The sequence below is a fragment of the Salmo salar genome, chromosome ssa14 (assembly GCF_905237065.1).
Source record: "Salmo salar chromosome ssa14, Ssal_v3.1, whole genome shotgun sequence".
NCBI lineage: Eukaryota > Metazoa > Chordata > Actinopteri > Salmoniformes > Salmonidae > Salmo > Salmo salar.
The window spans coordinates 79,460,830-79,483,626 of record NC_059455.1 but is presented as its reverse complement, the minus strand read 5'-3'; positions in this window follow the sequence as shown (position 1 = coordinate 79,483,626).

Here is a 22,797-nt window from a genome sequence, read left to right as displayed (position 1 = left end):
TTTCAAAGGGTGTAAGATAGTTGTATGTTTGAAAAATTAGAATTTTGACATTTATTTGGTTTCAAATTTGCCGCTCTTGAAATGCACCTGCTGTTGATGGAGTGCACCACGGGGGGACGCTAGCGTCCCACCTAGCCCATGGAGGTTAAACAAATCAAAATAGATTTTAGATTTTAGATTCTTCAAAGGAGTAGAAGGCCTGATTCACGCAGTCACCTCTGAACAGTTGATGTTGAGATGTGTCTGTTACTTGAACTCTGTGAAGAATTTATTTGGGCTGCAATCTGAGGTGCAGTTAACTCTAACACCATGCCCAAACCAGGTGCGCGTGTGAACCAACGTGCGCAAATAAATTTTGTCCCCCCACACCAAACGCGATCACGACACGCAGGTTGAAATATCAAAACCAACTCTGAACCAATTATATGAATTAGTGGGCAGGTCGAAAAGCTTTAAACATTTATGACAATTTGACTAGCTAGCTTGCAGTTTCCAGCTAATTTGTCCTATATTGTCCTGGGATTTTACCTGAAATGCACAAGGTCCTCTACTCCGACAATTAATCCACACATAAAACGGTCAACTGAATCATTTCTAGTCATCTCTCTTCCTTCCAGGCTTTTTCTTCTTTGGACTTTATATGGCGATTGGCATCTAACTTTCATAGGTATAGTACCACGACAGACCGACCTCAGTTCATCTTTCATTGACCCACGTGGGTACAACCAATGAGGAGATGGCACGTCGGTATCTTCTTCCATAAACCAATGAGGAGATGGGAGAGGCAGGACTTGCACCGTGTTCAGTGTCACAAACAGAACTGATTTCTATTTTATCACTTGGCAACGCAGACGCTTGTTAGCGCACGTGCACGAGCAGTGTGGGTGCAATGATTGAATAACATGTACAGCTGAAGTCGGACGATTACATACACTTAGGTTGGAGTCATTGAAACTCATTTTTCAACCACTCTACAAATTTCTTGTTAACAAACTACAGTTTTGGCAAGTCGGTTAGGACATCTACTTTGTGCATGACACAAGTCATTTTTCCAACAATTGTTTACAGACAGATTATTTCACATATAATTCATTGTATCACAATTCCAGTGGGTCAGAAGAATAAATACACTAAGTTGACTGTGCCTTTAAACAGCTTGGAAGATTCCAGAAAATGATGTCATGGCTTTAGAAGCTTCTGATAGGATAATTGATAACATTTGAGTCAATTGGAGGTGTACCTGTGGATGAATTTCAAGGCCTACCTTGAAACTCAGTGCCTCTTTGCTTGACATCATGGGAAAATCAAAAGAAATCAGCCAAGACCTCAGAAAAAAATGGTAGACCTCCACAAGTCTGGTTCATCCTTGGGAGCAATTTCCAAACAACTGAAGGTACCACGTTCATCTGTACAAACAATAGTACGCAAGTATAAACACCATGGGAGCACGCAGCCGTCATACCGCTCAGGAAGGAGAAGCGTTCTGTCTCCTAGAGATGAACGTACTTTGGTGTGAAAAGTGCAAATCAATCCCTAAAAAACAGCAAAGGACCTTATGAAGATGCTGGAGGAAACAGATACAAAAGTATCTATATTCACAGTAAAACATGTCCTATATCAACATAACCTGAAAGGCCGCTCAGCAAGGAAGAAGCCACTGCTCCAAAACCGCCATAAAAAAAGCCAGACTACAGTTTGCAACTACACATGGGGACAAAGATCGTACTTTTTGGAGAAATGTCCTCTGGTCTGATGAAACAAAAAATAGAACTGTTTGGCCATAATGACCATCGCTATGGTTGGAGGAAAAAGGGGGAAGCTTGCAAGCCGAAGAACACCATCCTAACCGTGAAGCACGGGAGTGGCAGCATCATGTTGCATGGGTGCTTTGCTGCAGGAGGGACTGCTGCACTTCACAAAATAGATGGCATCATGAGGCAGGAAAGTGATGTAGAGATATTGAAGCAACATCTCAAGACATCAGTCAGGAAGTTAAAGCTTGGTCGCAAATGGGTCTTCCAAATGGACAATGACGCCAAGCATACTTCCAAAGTAGTGGCAAAATGGCTTAAGGACAACAAAGTCAAGTTATTGGAGTGGCCATCACAAAGCCCTGACGTCAATCCTATAGAAAATGCGTGGGCAGAACTGAAAAAGTGTGTACGAGCATGGAGGCCTACAAACCTGACTCAGTTAGACCAGCTCTGTCAGGAGGAATGGGCCAAAATTCACCCAACTTATTGTGGGAAGGTTGTGGAAGGCTGACCAAAGTTAAACAATTTAAAGGCAATGCTACCAAATACTAACTGAGTGTATGTAAACTTCTGACCCACTGGGAATGTGATGAAAGAAATAAAAGCTGAAATAAATAATTCTCTCTACTATTATTCTGACATTTCACATTCTTAAAATAAAGTGGTGATCCTAACTGACCTATGACAGAGAATTTTTACTAGGATTAAATGTCAGGAATTGTGAAAACTGAAATTAAATGTATTTGGCTAAGGTGTATGTAAACTTCTGACTTCAACTGTATATGTACATTTATTTTGCAACGCTCTCGCATGCAACGCAAGCAGTGTGGTCAGCATGTAATTAACTTGTCGTCTGCAGCAGAGGTAACTCTGGGTCTTCCTTTCCTGTGGCGGTCCTCATGAGAGCCAGTTTCATCATAGCGCTTGACGGTTTTTGTAACTGTAACTGTAATTTTTCCGGATTGAATTGACCTTAATGTCTTAAAGCAATGGTTCCCGTACCCTTTCAAACATTCAACCTCCAGCAGCATACCCCCTCTAGCACCAGGGTCAGCGCACTCTCAAATGTTGTTTTTTGCCATCGTTGTAAGCCTGCCACACACACACACTATACGATACATTTATTGAACATAAGAATGAGTGTGAGTTTTTTGTCACAACCCAGCTCGTGGGAAGTGACAAAGAGCTCTTACAGGACCAGGGCACAAATAATAATATGATAATAATCAATAATTTAGCTCTTTATTTAACCATCTTACATATAAAACCTTATTTGTTCATCAAAAATTGTGATTAACTCACCACAGGTTAATGAGGAGGGTGTGCTTGAAAGAATGCTCATAACTCTGCAATGTTTGGTTGTATTGGAGAGTCTCAGTCTTAAATCATTTTCCACACACAGTCTGTGCTTGTAATTCGTTTTCATGCTAGTGAGGGCCGAGAATCCTCTCTTACATAGGTACGTGGTTGCAAAGGGCATCAGTGTCTTAACAGTGCAATTTGCCAAGGCTGAATACTCTGAGCGCAGCCCAATCCAGAAATATGTCTGTGGCTTCTCATTAAATTCAATTTTGACAGAACCGCTTGTTGCAATTTCAATGAGGCTCTCTTGTTCATATATCGGTAAGTGGACTGGAGGCAGGGTATGAAAGGGAAAACGAATCCAGTTGTTTGTGTCATCTGTTTCGGGAAAGTACCTGCGTAATTGCGCACCCAACTCACTCAGGTGCTTCGTTACATCACATTTGACATTGTCCATAAGCTTGAGTTCATTTGCACACACAAAATAATACAATGATGGACAGACCTGCGTGTTGTCCTTGTTAATGCAGACAGAGAAGAGCTCCAACTTCTTAATCATAGCCTCAATTTTGTCCCGCACATTGAATATAGTTGCGGAGAGTCCCTGTAATCCTAGATTCAGATCATTCACCTGCACGTCTTCAGACTCACCACGACTCCATCACCTCCCTGCTTACCTTCCCTACATATGTCACTCCCGTTGGTTCCTTCCCCAGGCGTTATTCTTCCTGTTTCATGTCTGTGTGCTGTTAGTGTTTCTTGTTTTGTATTATGTGGCGTTTATTTTATTAAAACACTCACTCCCTGAACTTGCTTCCCGACTCTCAGTGCACATCGTTACACAGACGGCACCATTTACTTGTTTATTTTATTTACGGATAGCCAGAGGCACACTCCAACATTCCAACATAATTTACAAACGAAGCATGTGTGTTTAGTGAGTAAAGTAGATTAGAGGCTGTAAGGATGACCAGGGATGTTCTGTTGATAAGTGCGTGAATTGGTGCACTTTCCTGCCCTGCTTAGCATTAAAAACGTAACGAGTCCTTTTGGGTGTCAAGGAAAATGTATGGAGTAAAATCATTTTTTTTTATTCTTTAGGAATGTATTGAAGTAAAAGTAAAAGTAGTCAAAAATAGATATAGTAAAGTAATGTACAGATACCCCAAAAAACGACTTAAGTAGTACTTTAATAAAATGGTGCCGGAGAAGAAGAACGTTTTATGTGTCCTCAACCGATTGTGATTTTTAGTTCGTTTATTTGCGTCTTCTGGAGCTTCTTTTTTTACTTACGTTGTCCATAATGCTGCCGCTACCGTCTCTTATGACCGAAAATAACTTCTAGACATCAGGACTGTGATTACTCACCACAGACTAGCAGAATCCTCTTTTTCCTTTCATGACTCTGACGAGCCCGACGTGAAGGATACACTGCTTCCACGGGAACAGGCAAGACAGCATTGAATGAGCTGTATTTCGCCATAAGCAAACAAGAAAACGCTCACCCAGAGGCGGCGCTCCTAGTAGCCTGGGACTTTAATGCAGGGGAACTTAAATGCATTTTACCAAATTTCTATCAGCATGTTAAATGTTTAACCAGAGGAAAAGTGGCTTCTTCCTTGCTGAGCGACCTTTCAGGTTATGTCGATATAGGACTCGTTTTACTGTGGATATAGATACTTTTGTACCTGTTTCCTCCAGCATCTTCACAAGGTCCTTTGCTGTTGTTCTGGGATTGATTTGCACTTTTCGCAACAAAGTACGTTCATCTCTAGGAGACAGAACACGTCTCCTTCCTAAGCGGTATGACGGCAGTGTGGTCCCATGGTGTTTATACTTGCGTACTATTGTTTGTACAGATGAACGTGGTACCTTTAGTTGTTTGGAAATTGCTCCCAAGGATGAACCAGACTTGTGGAGGTCTACAATTTTTTTTCTGAGGTCTTGGCTGATTTCTTTTGATTTTCCCATGATGTCAAACAAAGAGGCACTGAGTTTGGAATTTTCCAAGCTGTTTAAAGGCACAGTCAACTTAGTGTATGTAAACTTCTGATCCACTGGAATTGTAATACAGTGAATTATAAGTGAAATAATCTGTCTGTAAACAATTTTTTTTTAAATGACTTGTGTCATGCACTAAGTAGATGTTCTAACCAACTTGCCAAAACTATAGTTTGTTAACAAGAAATTTGTGGAGTGGTTAAAAATGGAGTTTTAATGACTCCAACCTAAGTGCATGCAAACTTCCGACTTCAACTGTAGCTCTTCCTCGCCCTCCATTTGGCAAATCTGACCATATTTCTATCCTCTTGATTCCTGCTTCCAGTCAGAAATTAAAGCAGGAAGCACCAGTGACTAGATCAATAAAAAAATTGTCAGATGAAGCAGATGCTAAACTACAGGACTGTTTCGATAGCACAGACTGGAATATGTTCTGGGATTCCTCCGATGCCAGTGAGGAGTACACCACATCAGTCATTGGCTTCATCAATAAGTGCATCGATGACTTCGTCTCCCACAGTGACTGTACATACATACCCCAACCAGAAGCCATGGATTACAGAAAACATCCGCACTGAGCTAAAGGCTAGAGCTGCCGCTTTCAAGGAGCGCGACTCTAACCCGGAAGCTTTTAAGAAATCCCGCTATGCCCTCTGACGAACCATCAAAAAGGCAAAGTGTCAACACAGGACTAAGATCGAATTATACTACACCGGCTCTGACGCTCGTCGAATGTGGCAGGGCTTGCAAACCATTACAGACCACAAAGGGAAGCACAGCTGAGAGCTGCCCAGTGACATAAGCCTACCAGACGAGCTAAACTACTTCTATGCTCGCCACGAGGCATATAACACTGAAACATGCATGAGAGCACCAGCTGTTCCAGAAGGCTGTGTGATCACGCTCTCCACAGCCGATGTGAGTAAGACCTTTAAACAAGACCTTTAAAGACCTTTAAAATTCACAAGGCCGCAAGGCAAGACGGATTACGAGGACGTGTACTGCAAGCATGCGCTGACCAGCTGGCAAGTGTTTTCACTGACATTTTTAACCTCTCCCTGTCCGAGTCTGTAGTACGAACATGTTTTAAGCAGACCACCATAGTGCCTGTGACCGAGAACACCAAGGTAACCTGCCTAAATGACTTCTGACCCATAGCACTCACGTCTGTAGCCATGAAGTGTTTTGAAAGGCTGATCATGGCTCACATCAACACCATTATGCCAGAAACCCTACACCCACTCCAATTTACATACCACCCCAACAGATCAACAGATGATGCAATCTCAATTTCACTCCACACTGCCCTTGCCTACATGGACAAAAGGAACACCTATGTGAGAATGCTATTCATTGACTACAACTCAGCATTCAACACCATAGTGCCCTTAAAGCTCATCAATAAGCTAAGGACCCTGGGACTAAACACCTCCCTTTGCACCTGGATCCTGGACTTCCAGACAGGCCGCCCCCAGGTGGTAAGGTAACAACAGATCTGCCATGCTGATCCTCAACACAGGGGCCCCTCAGAGGTGCGTGCTCAGTCCCCTCATGTACTCCCTGTTTAGTCATGACTGCACGGCCAGGCACGACTCCAACATGATCATTAAGTTTGCCAATGGCACAACAGTGGTAGGCCTGATCACAGACAATGACGAGACAGCTCATAGGAAGGAGGTCAGAGACCTGGCCGTGCGGTACCAGGACAACAACCTCTCCCTCAACATGATCAAGACAAAGGAGATGATTGTGGACTACAGGAAAAAGAAGACCAAGCACGCCCCCATTCTCATCGACGGGGCTGCAGTGGAGCATGTTGAGAGCTTCAAGTTCCTTGGTGTCCACATCACCAACAAACTAAAATGGTCCTAGCACACCAAGACAGTTGTGAAGAGGGCATGATATAACCTATTCCCCCTCAGGAGACTGAAAAGATTTGGCATGGGTCCTCAGATCCTCAAAAGGTTCTACAGGTGTACCATCGAGAGCATCCTGATTGGTGACATCACCGCCTGGTATGGCAACTGCTCAGCCTCTACGTACGTACTACAGAGTACATCACTGGGGCCAAGCTTCCTGCCCTCCAGGACCTCTATCCCAGGCGGTGTCAGAGGAAGGCCCTAAAAATTGTCAAGACTCCAGCCACCCTAGTCATAGACTGTCCTCTCTGCTACTGCACGGCAAGTGGTACCAGAGTCCCCCCCCCCTTTACACAGCTGCTACTCTCTGTTGTTATCATCTATGCATAGTCACTTTAATAACTCTACCTACATGTACATGTTACCTCAACTAAACAGTGCCCCCGCACATTGACTCTGTTCCGGTACCCCCCTGTATATAGTCTCGCTATTGTTATTTTACTGCTGCTCTTTAATTACTTGTTACTTTTATTTCTTATTCATATCCATCTTTTTTTAAACTGCATTGTTGGTTAGGGGCTCGTAATTAAGCATGTCACTGTAAGGTCTGCACCTGTTGTATTCGGCGCATGTGACTAATAAAATGAGATTTAATGTAAAGTGTTTTTACTTAAGTACTTTACCCCACTGGTACTGTACGTAACTACGCCATTGACGTGACCCTCTGCAAATGACCTTTCTACCTACCGCTGCTACTGTTGCTACTTCTACAGTACCTCCTCCCTCCCCTGCTCTTTCCTTCAACCATCAACTGGTAGTGAGAATGGCAGAGGATCCTCTCCCCACTCTAACGGATGCTCTCCTTTCCACCTAAGCAGGCAGGCCCCTTTAATCCATGGCTGAGTATGCAGCAGCCACTAAAGAGGATAACGTCTACCCTTAGAGATAGTGAAGAGAACACACCCTCGCTGACACACTCTCAAACATCAGGGATTTAGCTGCAATGGCCCTATGGCCAGAATCAACCTGCCTTGATGCCAGTGACACACACACACACACACACACACACACACACACACACACACACACACACACACACACACACACACACACACACACACACACACACACACACACACACACACACAGCAGAAAAGGATAAAACATACTGCCATACGCCCCCTCACAACATGGCATAAAGGCACACACACACACACACACACAAATATGAATCTGGTAGTGAATTTAAATATCTTGTCGACTGAATAAATATACACATAAACGCCATAAGTTGCCAGCCCCAAAAATATTGCTTTAATATATTCACAGTGTACAGGACTAATCGGTTTGAAACATGCACTGTACTGGATTACATCTACATCTTGTACTAAACAAACCAAAAGTTCATTCTGAATCAGACACTGGCTCTGGCTAGTAGCAGCTAGTAGTCCTTTCTCCATTATTTTAGTTACTTTGAGATCTGTCACCTTCGTGCCAATCTTCCCGGCAGTTTCAGCACCCACATACACACACACATACACACACTCCCAACGGCCATCTGAATGCCTTTATTGTCCGTGTGGAGCATGTGGTATGGTGGATGGGCTGAGGGGAGGGGAGAAGATTATTACTGTAGGCCTTGCCTTATGGAAAGGAGGGGATTGTTACTGCAGGCCTTGCCTTATGGAAAGGAGAGGATTGTTACTGTAGGCCTTGCCTTATGGAAAGGAGAGGATTGTTACTGCAGGCCTTGCCTTATGGAAAGGAGAGGATTGTTACTGCAGGCCTTGCCTTATGGAAAGGAGAGGATTGTTACTGCAGGCCTTGCCTTATGGAAAGGAGGGGATTGTTACTGCAGGCCTTGCCTTATGGAAAGGAGAGGATTGTTACTGCAGGCCTTGCCTTATGGAAAGGAGAGGACTGTTACTGTAGGCCTTGCCTTATGGAAAGGAGAGGATTGTTACTGCAGGCCTTGCCTTATGGAAAGGAGAGGATTGTTACTGCAGGCCTTGCCTTGTGGAAAGGAGAGGATTGTTACTGCAGGCCTTGCCTTATGGAAAGGAGAGGATTGTTACTGCAGGCCTTGCCTTATGGAATTAAAAAGAAGTGGGTGACCTAAGACTCTGATACCGAGCCGCATCTGGAACATCGGAACAAGTTGAACCGGAGAGGAAATTTACAGAGAGGGGGAGATGAAGGAGGAGAGGAGTGTGGGGGGGGGGCTGAATAACAGTTAGGGTTTTGTGCTTGGACACAGCCACCCCACCACGTACCTCCCTCCACCCCACACATTACCCACCCAATCCACTCAACAATCGGTCCAGTAATCAGAGACCTGAGATGGAGGTAGGTGGGCAGCTGAATGATTCGCTCGCTGGAGAGTCGGTGCGTGTGGGAGAAGGGGGGTGGAGAAGGGTTGAGGGGTATAAGTCCGTCTTGTCATAAATGCTGCTTTACGTATCCACCCCACCCCATCCCACTCCACCCCTCCCCTCCACACCCACCCCCCTCTTTCTGCCTCAGAGAGAAGGCTGGAGGAGGCAGACATCTGGTGGAGATCCACAGTGAGACGAGGGGCATCATTAGCATGGAGGGTCAAGAAGGGTCCCTAACGTCACAATGAGGAGGGGGGCAGTTCCAGGAGCGAGCCAGCACCCCTCAGGCATTCCTAAAGGTACACATCAGCACTCCGATAGCAAGAAAAATAAACAGAGCGGAGGAAACCCTGTCTAGACGGGGCTGCTGCTGGGGCTGCTGCACACACTGACCTGCTATTTACACAAAGGGGAGACTGCCAAGCACAGCCAAGGAGAGAGGGATGGAGAGAGAGAGGGAGAGAGAGAGAGAGAGAGAGAGAGAGAGAGAGAGAGAGAGAGAGAGAGAGAGAGAGAGAGAGAGAGAGAGAGAGAGAGAGAGAGAGAGAGAAGGACCAGAAAGTGGAGAATTGGAGGGGGATAGAAAGTAAAAAGGGAGATGGGCGGAGGGAGGAGGGAGAAAGAGGACAGAAAGAAAAGGCAATGATAGATCAAGAAGGAGAAAATAGGTCATTATTAAAGGGCTGATAAGTACAGTAGAGAAATTAGGGAGGGAGATAAGAAGGCTTCTGTAGGAGAGGTAAAGCAGGAGTCCATAGACTAATACAGATATGGGCTTTTTAGAGAACCTTGAATAACTAGCCTACAGGAGTACACCGATAATAAACTCCACTCTACTGCTCTACGGTAGCTGGTGGGGTACAAACAGATCCAGTGGCCATCTCCTCAGAAAGTCATTCCTGCCCCACATTAATCAAGTGACCTATCCTACAGAGGGTACTGTAAAGTTCTGTAACAGGTGGGTTAACTTAACTACCTGAGCCAATGAACCCAGCCTTGTATCACGCAGCAGACCTGGGTTCGACAGTTGGTTCACAGTCCCAGGGATGGGATTCTAAATGAAAGAATAAGTAAACTTTTTCCGCAGTGTTATATTCTATGCTGTTGGACTCGAGTGATACTTTTTAGTGTGTGCATGCAAGGGTCTAACAAAATGGAATATAACGTTGCGGATAAAGTTCAGAGTGACACAACTTCAGTATTAGGGAGTCGTGAACTACAACTACATGTTGTTAAACTATTAACTACATTTGGCATGAACTGAATTCAAATCTAGGTCCTTTTAGTAGTTCATTACTTTTTGCCATGTAGCGGTGTAGCTAACTACTGGAACTACACACTAGGCAATCATTTCCTTTCTTTTCGGCATCAGACTTGCCTAATTCTCACTTGAAACATCATTTTTATGTTTAATAGACTCAATTACACATTCTATTAACATATGACCCCCAAAGTGATTTGTTCTTGCAATTTGTAGTCTATGGCATTTCCGATATAAATATGATCATTTCAGTGGAGTTTGGTTGTCGGAGATATACAGGAGGACAGGCTCATCATAATGGCTGGAATGGAATGGATGGAAAGGTATCAAACACATGGTTTCCATCTATTTGATACCGTTCTTTTTACTCCATTCCAGCCATTACAATGACCCATCCTCCGATATCTCTGCCCACCAGCCACCACCAGATACATTTTCACAAAGTAGTTTGGATGTAGTGAACAACTTTTTCAAAGTAGCTTTGGTTAAGCAAACTATATTTTTCTTAAGGGTAGCTTTAGTGTCGCTTAACTTCTTCCAGTTTGAAGTAACTGTAAGCTTGGTAAACTATATTTTTCAGAGTAGCTTCCTCAACACTGAACAACTTCATGTGTACAACATCTTAAGACCTGCATCACTATACTGAGAGCATTGCAATTTCTCAAGTTATGTATTTGGGTGTTTTTTGGAGCCTTTGTTTGTGCTTTATCTGTGCCCCTGCAACTGCAGAATGAGCATGAGGAAGTGTATTGAACTTGTCCTTTAAGAAGCACTCAGACTCGATAAGATTGTCTGGAATGACCCTCTGATATATCTGTCCCTTCATCCTAGCAAAGCTAAACAAGACAGACATCCCCTCTATCCCTGCTTCATCCTCTCTCAGACACTGTGTGTATTCTAGACAGGTGGAGTATGGACCCAGGCAAGGCAAGGCAAGGCCCTTGGCTTTTTAAGGACAGCCTGTCTTTATTTGCCTGTCCGTCCATTAGTTTACAAGCAATGCTGACCCCAAGAAGCAGTTAGTGAGGTCCAGCCAGCTGAGCTTTCTGACAGAACAGTGATATGTGGAGAGAAGGATGGGGGAGAGAGGGAGGGTGGAAAAGAGAAAGATGGAGGGCCAGGCTTCTGCTAGTGCACAGTGTGGACAGTAGGTGCCATGCGGGCTGGACTGTAGACTGTAGGAGGGAGGAGTGGGGGGGGGGAGTGGCGCTTTGTGTGGACTGGGTCTGCTGTAGGAGCACACATACCAGTACACACAGACACATACACACACAGTACACACAGACAGGGCAGACTGTGGGCTGCAGGGTGGATATTTTAGTATCGTGGTCTTATCCGGGCTGAACTGTCCGTCACACGCCGTGCCAACTCTGGCAACGTCTCGGAAAACACAGCCATAAATTGCCCTGCGGACGGCACCATGGGCACACTGGACACACACACACATACACACATTTGCACACACACTCACACACGCCACTGGGCATACTGTACACACACACACACACACGCTGGGCACACACACACAAACACCACACAGAGCAGCAGGCTGCCACATCAGGAGTGGCAAGGAGGGAGCATCCACATGATTCAATACGTACACTGTGCCTCCTGTTTCCTCTACACCCACCAATTACAGTACATGTCAGTGTGGTCAGGTACAGACAGTGAAGTGTACAAATACAGACAAGTGAGACAAGTATTTTTATTAAGACAAGTATTTTTATTAACCTTTCCAGACTTGAGATCCAAAGTCAAAAGTGTATTTGAGTGTCAAGAGCTCAGTGCTCCTTCACAAGCTTTGCTTCTAAATGTGGGGATTGGTCTAACAGGGTGGTGTGAAAGAACCTACCTGGTTAAAGGGACAGTTGTTGCTGAGTGGACCATCCTGACTAAATAAACATAATTGAAGTGAAGAATAGGCTATCAGAGAGCCTGAAGAGCTAGAATGGTTCAACATGATGTGGGGTCCATTGACTTGCAATCGATGGAATAAAGAGAGCGCTGAGAACTGTGGCCAGTTACGTTAGGGGAGGAATGGGACTCCCAATGGCGGATTAGTTGTTCTTTGTCTCGTTTCCTCAGGCATCAAGATATTCATTTCAGACAACAACATGTATACTACTGCCATGGTGTGAGGGCAAACTGACTGTGCCATCTGAGAGGGAGAAACTAGTAAGAATGCGTCTTACAAAATGCACGCACACACTACTTCAGAAGTGGCTAGCCTCACTGGCATTCCAATGTGTTGCATAGATTTGAACCGCAACCCAGATTTCTCAAGGACAGAGTAGATGTGTGCAGGCCTAAGACAAAACTCCAAACCCAGAAAACCACCAAAACATTTGAAACAACAACACAAAAAACAAGATAATGAGAGTCTAGCTGATTTCATCCTGTAATTATCTGACATTCTCAGTAAGAACACACCACCCCCAAAAAAAGCCAAAATCCACCATATTTCAACATGAAAGAAATTGGCGTTTCACTAGCAAATTACAAATGGCGTTTGAGGCTTGTCATAAAAATCTTAATTTACAGTATACTGACTGCAGGCTTCCAAGGTGCTTTTTGGGAGGGGGTGAAGGGGGACAAAATGTTAGATATAACACAATTAAATTTTTTACATTTTAGTCATTTACCAGATGCTCTTATCCAGAGCAACTTACAGTAGTGAATGCATATTATTATTATTTTTTTCCCATACTGGCCCCCCGTGGGAATCGAACCCACAACCCTGGCGTTGCAAACACCATGCTCTACCAACTGAGCCACAGGGAAGGCTATTAAATACACTACAAAACAGAACACTATACTACACTGAACAAAAATATAAACACAACATGTAAAGTGTTGGTCCCATGTTTCGTGAGCTAAAATAAAGGATCCCCGAAATTTTCCATACGCAAACGCTCAAATTTTTTGCACTAATTTGTTTACATCCCTGTTAATGAGCTTTTCTCCTTTACCAAGATAATCCATCCACCTGACAGGTGTGGCATATGAAGAAGCTGATTAAACTGCATGATCATTACACAGGTGCACCTTGTGCTGGAGACAATAAAATGCCACTCTAAAATTTGCCGTTTTGAATGCACTGAAATACCATGACAAGATCCTGAGGCCCATTGTGAGGCCCATTTTTTAAAGTATCTGTGACCAACAGATGCATATCTGTATTCCCAATCATGTGAAATCCATAGATTAAGGCCTACTGAATTTATTTCAATTGACTGATTTCCTCATATGAACTGTAAAAACTTGAAAATTGTTGCATGTTGCATTTATGTATTTGTTAAATATACAATGGACAAAAGTCTGACTCTTGATAAATCGACTAAATCTTGCCAAACCACCTCTAGGTTATGATGAACATTGACAGCAGAGTCTGAGATTGGTACTAGTGGTTCTTCAACTGCTGATCCTCTCTCCCTCTCTCTCTCTCACTCTCTCTCACTCTCACTTTGCCTGTGATAAACCCAGATTCCGTTCACTGACTGTCTGAGAGGATTGTCTACCAGGAGAAGGAGAGGAAATAAGAAGACCAAAAGGGGATGAAGAAGAGGACAAAAAGAAGACGTAGAAGAGATGACATTTTTCCTACACGGCTAATACACAAGCGACAGAGAGTGTGTGAGTGCATGTGCCTGCCTGCTTGCATGTGTGTGTGATCTCTGAGCCACACCACCAGTGATGGAAAAAGTACCCAACTGTCATACTGGAGTAAAAGTAAAGAGACCTTGATAGAAATGACTCAAGTAAAAGTCAAAGTCACTCAGTAATATACTACTTGAGTAAAAGTCTAAAAGTGTTTGGTTTTAAATACACTTAAGTATCAAAAGTACATTTAAATGCTAAAATATACTTAAGTATAAAAAGTAAGTAATTTCAAATGCCTTTTATTAAGCAAAACAGACAGCACCATTAGGAATGTAGTGAAGTAAAAGTAAAAGTTATCAACTATAGAAATAGGAAAGTACAGATACCCAAAAAAGGACTTTAGCAGTACTTGAAAGTAGTTTTATTTAAGTACTTTACACCACTGCGCACCACTATCGCTCACCTAAATCTGCTTCTGAGTTCCTTTGTTGTGCTTGATAGATCTTTCACTCAGGAATACATCACTAACCACATTATGAAGTAGCAGAGCTACTGATCTACGTCACTAACGTCTTCCTTATGGACATTAACATAACATTTCCCAGTGAAGACTATTTTCAATGTTTTGACAGGCAAAGAGAGAGAAAGGCAGTTTCCCTACAAATACAAATAGGTTTACTGTTCATTCTATTCTCTACAATCCCATCAACAGTGGAGGTGATGATATTACTGTGGAGCCTCGCTGGGCTCCCAGCCCTGAATACAGCACTGCTCTTGCTGTATATTTAAACCCCTGCATAGGGGGCTCATAGCTTAGCAGCTCAGTGCTCAGTGTGGCCTGGTCTGGCTGGCTGCATTGTGAGCCCATTAGTTTAGGAGAGTGGCTGTGCAGTGTGAGAGGCGAGGTTTGGAGAAATAGATTTGCCTACTGCCACCCTCATTTGTGTCAAATTCATCCATGGGCTATGGGGCTGTACTGCATGTGAGTGCAGAGCATGTGACTGTTGCACAGTGCACCATAGAAATAGAATGAATAGAACCGTCTTGGAACCTCTAACCCTGGTTTTGTGATACAATAATTTAGATTGGTAATGTATAATGTTCATTCATATGATGCTAACTGATGTGATTCATGCAATGGGATGTGTTTTTTGTAATGTCAGTTGAGTTGATTCAACAAATCACAGCACAGATTGATGGGGTACACTTCCTGCTTTGCTCCTATGGTTACACTCGCAATGGCCGCCAGTTCACCCATTTTGCCATCATTAACTTGAATGGGGACGTCCGTTCTATTCATTCTATTTCTATGCTGTGCACTGCCTGAGTCCGCTCGAAGCCGATAAGTGTGTCTGAAATGGCACCCTATTCCTCATAGAATAGAAGACAAGAATAGAATACAACTTTATTGTCCATATGTTACAGTCAACAACAGCAATGTGTCTTCTGCTCTGTTCCTAGTAGTGCGCTATAAAGGAATAAGGACACTACTGTACTATACGGAATAGAGTACTACTGTAGTGCACTAGGTAGATAATAGGGTGCCATTTCAGCTAATGAGGAATTGACTGACTGAAAGTGGCCGCTGTTTTTTTGTATGAGAGCTAAACGAGTAGGCGAACTTGGGAACATACCAGTAACTCAACAACAAAGAGGACGTCAGCGTGGAAGATGTAGCAGAGATAGTGTTATACGTGTGCCTCTCGCTTCACAGCTTCTCCCCCATAGCTGTGTCGTTTTGAACACATCATTATATGAGCCTTGTACTGTATGCCCATCCATTTCTAATCCCAGATCCTCAGACTGACAGACTTTGCTCTCTTCTCCCCTCCTGTGTGATGTGTGTAAGAGGCTCTTGGCAGCTTCATCGCAGGGCCTGTGTGTATGTGTGTGTACCCAGGCCAGATGTGCTGCTCAGCCCTAAGTGCCATCGTGCTTCTGTGCCTCTGGTTCTGTGGGCCTGCAGTTACCATACAGTATGGGGCTTTGTGCCTGCATGGCTGTGTGTGGCTGTGTCTCTCCGGTGATCTGTGGCACAGAGGCACCATGATGGCTCCTTGCCTCCTTACCACAGGGGCAGTATTGTTCTGTTCTGTGTGTTGCTTTGAGAAAGCGATGGAGAGAGAGAGAGAGAGAGAGAGAGAGAGAGACAGAGAGAGAGACAGAGAGAGAGACAGAGAGAGAGAGAGAGAGAGAGAGAGAGAGAGAGAGGGAGAATATCATCCTCCTCTGCAATGTTCTAAGGCTACCCTTTTACTTTCATATCTCAACAATCTCCAGAGCTGTGGCCAGCAAGATGGATTTGGTAGCTCAATTGGTGTCAGGGTGGTCCAGTGTCCCTTGTCATATGAGCACATATACACACTTCAGTCAATATGACGGAGACAGAGGGGAAGACAGGAGAGAGGTGGAGAGAGTGGAGAGGAGAGGAGTGGAGAATAAAGGAACATGAGAGATGAAGAGGTGGACATGAAGGGGTTAAAGAGGCACTGTGTGCTGCCATCTGTCTGCCAGCCTCCCGCTGTATCCATGCTTTCTAAACCCTTATTTAGCCTCCGAAGGGAAGGGGTCATGCCGCCATCTAGTGAATACTTTTTCGCTTGTGCGTACTCACTCACACACACACACACAAACGTAGTATATATAGTAGTATAGTATATTTAAAATTATAAACTTGGATTAGCTAACACAACGTGCCATTGGAACACAGGAGTGATGATTGCTGATAATGGGCCTCTGTACGCCTATGTAGATATTAAATAAAAAATCAGCCGTTTCCAGCTACAATAGTCATTTACAACATTAACAATGTCTACACTGTATTTCTGATCAATTTGATGTTATTTTAATGCACAAAAAATGTGTTTTTCTTTCAAAACAAGGACATTTCTGAGTGACCCCAAACTTTTGAACGGTAGTGTACTTATAGGAGAAATCATCTCATCCACCACCACCACCATCGGTACAGTAAAGACCCTGGCTTTAGACACAGGCTCCTCTCTGCTTCACAGGTAGGTACCTGACTCACTGCTGGGCACTGGGGCGTAGCTAGCTACCACTATGGGGGAAGCTTACTCTGGATGTAAGGGAAATGTCTGCACCTCAGTACCCATCCCTGGGTAAGTCTGGTAATGGTATGGACAGGGGGGGATGAGGGAGAGGAGGGAGTAAGGAGGAAGTGAAGTCCAGTGATGGTATGGACAGGGGGGTGGGGGAGAGAGGAGGGAGTAAGGAGGAAGTGAAGTCTAGTTATGGTATGGGCAGAGGGTGAGGGAGAGAGGAGGGAGTAAGGAGGAAGTGAAGTCTAGTAATGGTATGGACAGGGGGTGGGAGAGAGAGGAGGGAGTAAGGAGGAACTGAAGTATAGTTATGGTATGGGCAGGGGGTGTGGGAGAGAGGAGAGAGTAAGGAGGAAGTGAAGTCTAGTTATGGTACGGACAGGGGGTGGGAGAGAGAGGAGAGAGTAAGGAGGAAGTGAAGTCTAGTTATGGTACGGACAGGGGTGGGGGAGAGAGGAGGGAGTAAGGAGGAAGTGAAGTCTAGTAAGGGTACGGACAAGGAGGTGGGGGAGAGAGGAGGGAGTAAGGAGGAAGTAAATGACTAGTTTGGGTGAAGGTCAGACCACATGAAGGGCGATCTATACAACCAGCCTGGGACCTGGCCCTTATCAGGAAGACATGAAGAGCAAATGTGGAGGCATTACGCACCAAGGAGCTAGTGAATATGTGTGAAATGAGTATGACTGGGGGGTAGGGAGAAAGATGGGGGAATAAGGGGGGGGGGATTTCTCAGCTCTTTATGCATGCTAACAGACAGAAGCCCCACAGCTGTATCCATTATCAATGCTCCTGTGTGGAATACTGCAGTTCTTCACCATAGAATTAGGAATTAGAATACTTGAATGGACATGAAACTTCTTATGATGGTCAAAAGGTCAGCCATGTTGGTCAGGTTGTTGGTCAACCATGGTTTGCCAGTGTTATGATAAGATATTGCATAAAATAATGCATTTGAAGAATTTATCTGCACTGTATGTTTGTTAGCTAGCTAGCCAAATTAACTGCCAATATGCTAACATTACATTTAAACAATGCAGTCAATCCATAGCCGTACACTGGCTGAAATCAGTTGATGATAGGATTTAGACAAGTACTGATATTACATCATATAATAGCACTTATAACAAAACAAAGAAATGTACATTTATGGTCAATTTACTGTACATATATATTTTAGAGGGTATTTATACAGAAAATGTGTATAAAACTCATATAAAATGTACTTATATGACAATATTTAAGGTTGGCGATAATACTTTTACACAATTTCTGATGTATCATATTCCTCATTTTTATTTTTATGCATAAGTAAAATCAGGATTATGCCTCTACTGCCATTAATTCCAATTAGACTGGGTTGGATTTCTTCCTGACCAACATAGCTGCCATTTTGACACCATTCCGGGAACTTTTAGGGTTGATGACATAGCCCTTCTAGTAATTTATTAGGATCTCTATGTTATTCACTATTTATACAACAGGTGAGTCTAATCATGAATGATGATTGGTTAAAACCGCATTCCAGCCGGTGTCTATTCCACAAGTTACCACTGGCTAAAACTATGATGTTAAAATTCTTATTTACTCTGTTCCATCTGACTGCTCAGTCCACTGTCTCATTAGCCCAGCCAGACAATTTATAAACTTCATCTCCACTGTAAAAATCAGCTAGACATTATCTCACATTTCTTTTAGACTAACATTTCATTTTCAACAGAAGAGATTTGTATAAACCTTGCTGTCTGTCTCTCCGACATTTGCAACATTGTTTCAATATTCAAATTAGATCTCCAGGTGTCCCATAGTAATTAACGTGTCGGGAATCGGGACGAGTCAGACAGACAGGCAGGCACCGTTTCTCAGCCAGTCGAAATCATGAATCAGCTGGCATAATTTTTATGGATATACTGTACATACAAAGAAATGTAAATTGAAAAAAAAAAGTCAAACGAAATGAAGTGCAGCTAGTTTGCAGTCTTTCCAGCATCTGTTTGAAGTGATTGTGTTAGCTGTGTTGTTGGTTAGCTCCTCTGAACAACAGTTTCTTGATTAGTGAACACATTTTTTATGTCAGGCGAAATCGCGCCTCATTAGCTCATTAATATGGATGCATCCAAATCAATGTCACTAGAAAACAGCTTGAACAAATGCAAATGCGCTATTTTGCTGTTATTCTAGCTGAACTTCTTGAATTGACTGTAGCCTAAGTTAGCCCTAGTTGGCTAGCTAGCAAGCAAGAGAGAAGAACATTGACAGCCAGTATGGCAATGGAACATTTAGAACGAACGACCGAGTTGCGTCCATACAGAACAAAAAGACTGAATGACTTACATTTTAGTCATTTAGCAGACACTCTTATCCAGAGCAACTTACAGTAGGTAATACATACATTTAAATGATCTTCTCTGGTACCTTTAAAATAAAAAAAATTGCACCGGCCCCCCGTGGGAATCGAACCCACAACGCTGCACACACCATGCTGGCGTTGCAAACACCATGCTCTACCAACTGAGCCACAGGGAAGCCTCCTTCAACATACCTCTTCTCTGGCAACCGAACCGATAGAACGAACTACCAGCCGGCTTGGGTAGCAACCCTAGATTTGTGTGGTAACTATATCTTGTGGAAGGATGAAATAGTATGAATAAATTAAATTTGGTTTTTAATGAAAATATTACAATCAGTATTTGAATATGTTGGTAAACCTTTGTATAAAAGTGATAATGTCTTTGAAGCCGGTGTTTGGAGGATACATTGGCACAGTTTGCCAGCCCTCAACTTCGTCTCAGGCCTAACAACACCCGTGCCAATACATCCTCCAAAAACCGGCTTCTCGGACATTATCACTTAAGTACAGTATTACCATGTCATATTGAGATATCCATGAGATGGAGTGGCTTTAGAGCTGAGACAGACAGAGCAACTGTCAGAGGTATGTTGAAGGAGGCTTCTTATGTCTTATTCACCTTCTACAGTCAAGTGTAAGTGTAAGTGTGTGTGTGTGTGTGTGTGTGTGTGTGTGTGTGTGTGTGTGTGTGTGTGTGTGTGTGTGTGTGTGTGTGTGTGTGTGTGTGTGTGTGTGTGTGTGTGTGTGTGTGTGTGTGTCTGTGTCTGTGTGTGTGTGTCTGTGTGTGATAAGCCCCCAATGGCAACAAGGACACAGAATCCCAGTCAATTAAATGTTATGCCCCAAAGCCAGCAGCAGGCTCTACCACAGAACCTTGGCCAATTAGGAGAGCTAAGCGGTGCTAAGCAGTGCAGCTCTGAGAGGTTACAACTCATTACTTGTCAATCATGTCTGTCTCATACATCCCTATGTCAGGAAGAAGGAAGGGGAAAAGAGAGAGGGAAATGGTGGGAGAAAAGGGGAAGAGGAATGGAGAGAGAACGCAAGAGTAAGGTAAACAAAAAAGAAGAGGAGAGAGGGATTAAAAGAGAGAGAAAGAAAGAGAGCCAGAGACAGAGACAGAGAACGAGAGAGAACGAGAGAAAGAGAGAGAGAGAGAGAGAGACACGTAACTCCCCTCAGCCCAGAGTCAAACCCAAAACCCAGCACTGACTGACTGAGAAAACAGCACACCTCACTCACATCCCTCACAAACACATTTGTTTTACTATCCCCGTGTGGACCCAAAAATGTATTCCCATTCAAAATCATATTTTCCCTAACCTTAACCTTAACCCTTAACCTTAACCCTAAAACTAAGCCTAACTCCTAACTCCTAACTCTAACCCTAAACCTAACCCTAACCTTAATTCTAACCCTAACTCTAAATGTAACCCTAAACCTAACCCCCTAAGCCTAAAATAGTCTTTTTGCTTGTGGAGACTGGCGAAATGTCCCCACTTGTCCGAATTTGCCTTGTTCTACTTTCCTTTTGAGGACATCTGGTGCCCACAAGGATAGTAAACCCAAACCACACACACGCCACTCTAACACACACACACAAACATACACACACACACATCCCTCACACACACAGACATCCCAAACCAACTCTGCTTTCTGTCAGCAGACCGAGGAGAGTCGCCTGTTTTTATGACACACAGGGCCCCTGAAAATAACACACAGCACAATAACATACTAGAGGGGCCCACCATTAGAAAGTCATCTGTGGTGACCGGGGAGGATGGGGAAGGAGGAGGGAGGGACGGGTGCGGTGATAAGGCAGTTTCTGGGAACCCGCGGCTCCGGTCAACCCTCTCAGATGGGCCTCACTGATGACCCAGACACAGCCTGAGAAAAGAGACAGAAACCAGAAGGTCTCTGTGCAGATTCAAATTGAAATGAGAAGAAGAAGAAGAAGAAGAAGAAGATGAAGAAGAAGATCATGTCATCATGGTAGCAGGGAAATAGTAGAGGATTCCACAATTTATGTCAGTTCCCATGAGATCAGCTAAGAACTAAGTAAGGGGCAGCATTAAGTGCAGTTCCCTGCATTAATCTTAGATAGGAAATCAGGGCACATATTTGGTCTTATGAAGCAAAATTTGAAATTGTGTTTTTTACATTGGATAAAAGTAGAGACTCAGAGCTAGAACATGGTATATCATACACTACACTTGAGGAACAATAGGAAAATAATTCTGCTTTGAAAGTTGATAATCTTGTAAAATCACTTTTGAGAAAATGGCCCTTGAATGTTTTGGTACACATACTGGAGAGCTCTTCTTTGTCTACACCCATTCAGAATTGTTCACACCCTCTTAAGCTTTAGCCCCACACATCTCTTTAAGGATTCACGTGTGTTCGTAAATGTAATCTGGAGTGCCAGAGTGTTTTCTGGGCATTCGCAAACTCAGAGCGTTGTCAGATTGTCCATTCGTAAATTCAGAGCATTTCGCTCTCAAAGCGTTCCGAGATCACACTGGACGCACTGGCAGAGGAGTAGGGTTGATTTGAGCATTCTGACCTAACAACAGCAGTCAAGCACCCAAGCTAACTGGCTAATGTTAGCTAGCTTGCTAGCTACTTCCAGACACATGAGAGAACAGCTCACTCTGACAATTTTACTCACCCTAGCAGAGCTGGTTAGGCTGTTCATATTTTTTTCAAAAAACACATTCCGATTTTTTACGTTTATGTTCAAATGGCTCTCCTGTGAATTAGTGATGCGCGACATACGCCTAGTTTCCTGAAACAAGTCAAAATTATCATACATATTCCAAGCTCCCATTGAGGCAATAAAGAACGGTCCCATTGTAATCAATCGGGGTTGTCCTGACCAGCTGTACCTGATAGGAAACTGTGTTACCTTGTTTGGACTGTGGATCAAGGGCCAGATCCTCTATTTCCACCCATTCACTAAAATAATCTCTGAACATTTGAAATATGTTTCAAAGACCCCTCAATTATGTCTGTAACTCAGCAGCCTTACCCTGCTCTGCTCTGACATGCTCCCCTGTCTGACTGGCTAGTGCAGACAGACACACACACGCTCTCTCTTTCTCTCTCGCACACACACACACATTCACACAACCCCTCACGTTTGACTGGGCACTGGGCTAAGGGGGTTTGAGGCTAGCAGCTCAATAGGCAGCCAGTGGTGCCAGTATTTGTGTACGTGTCCACAGGAGCTTTGTTCT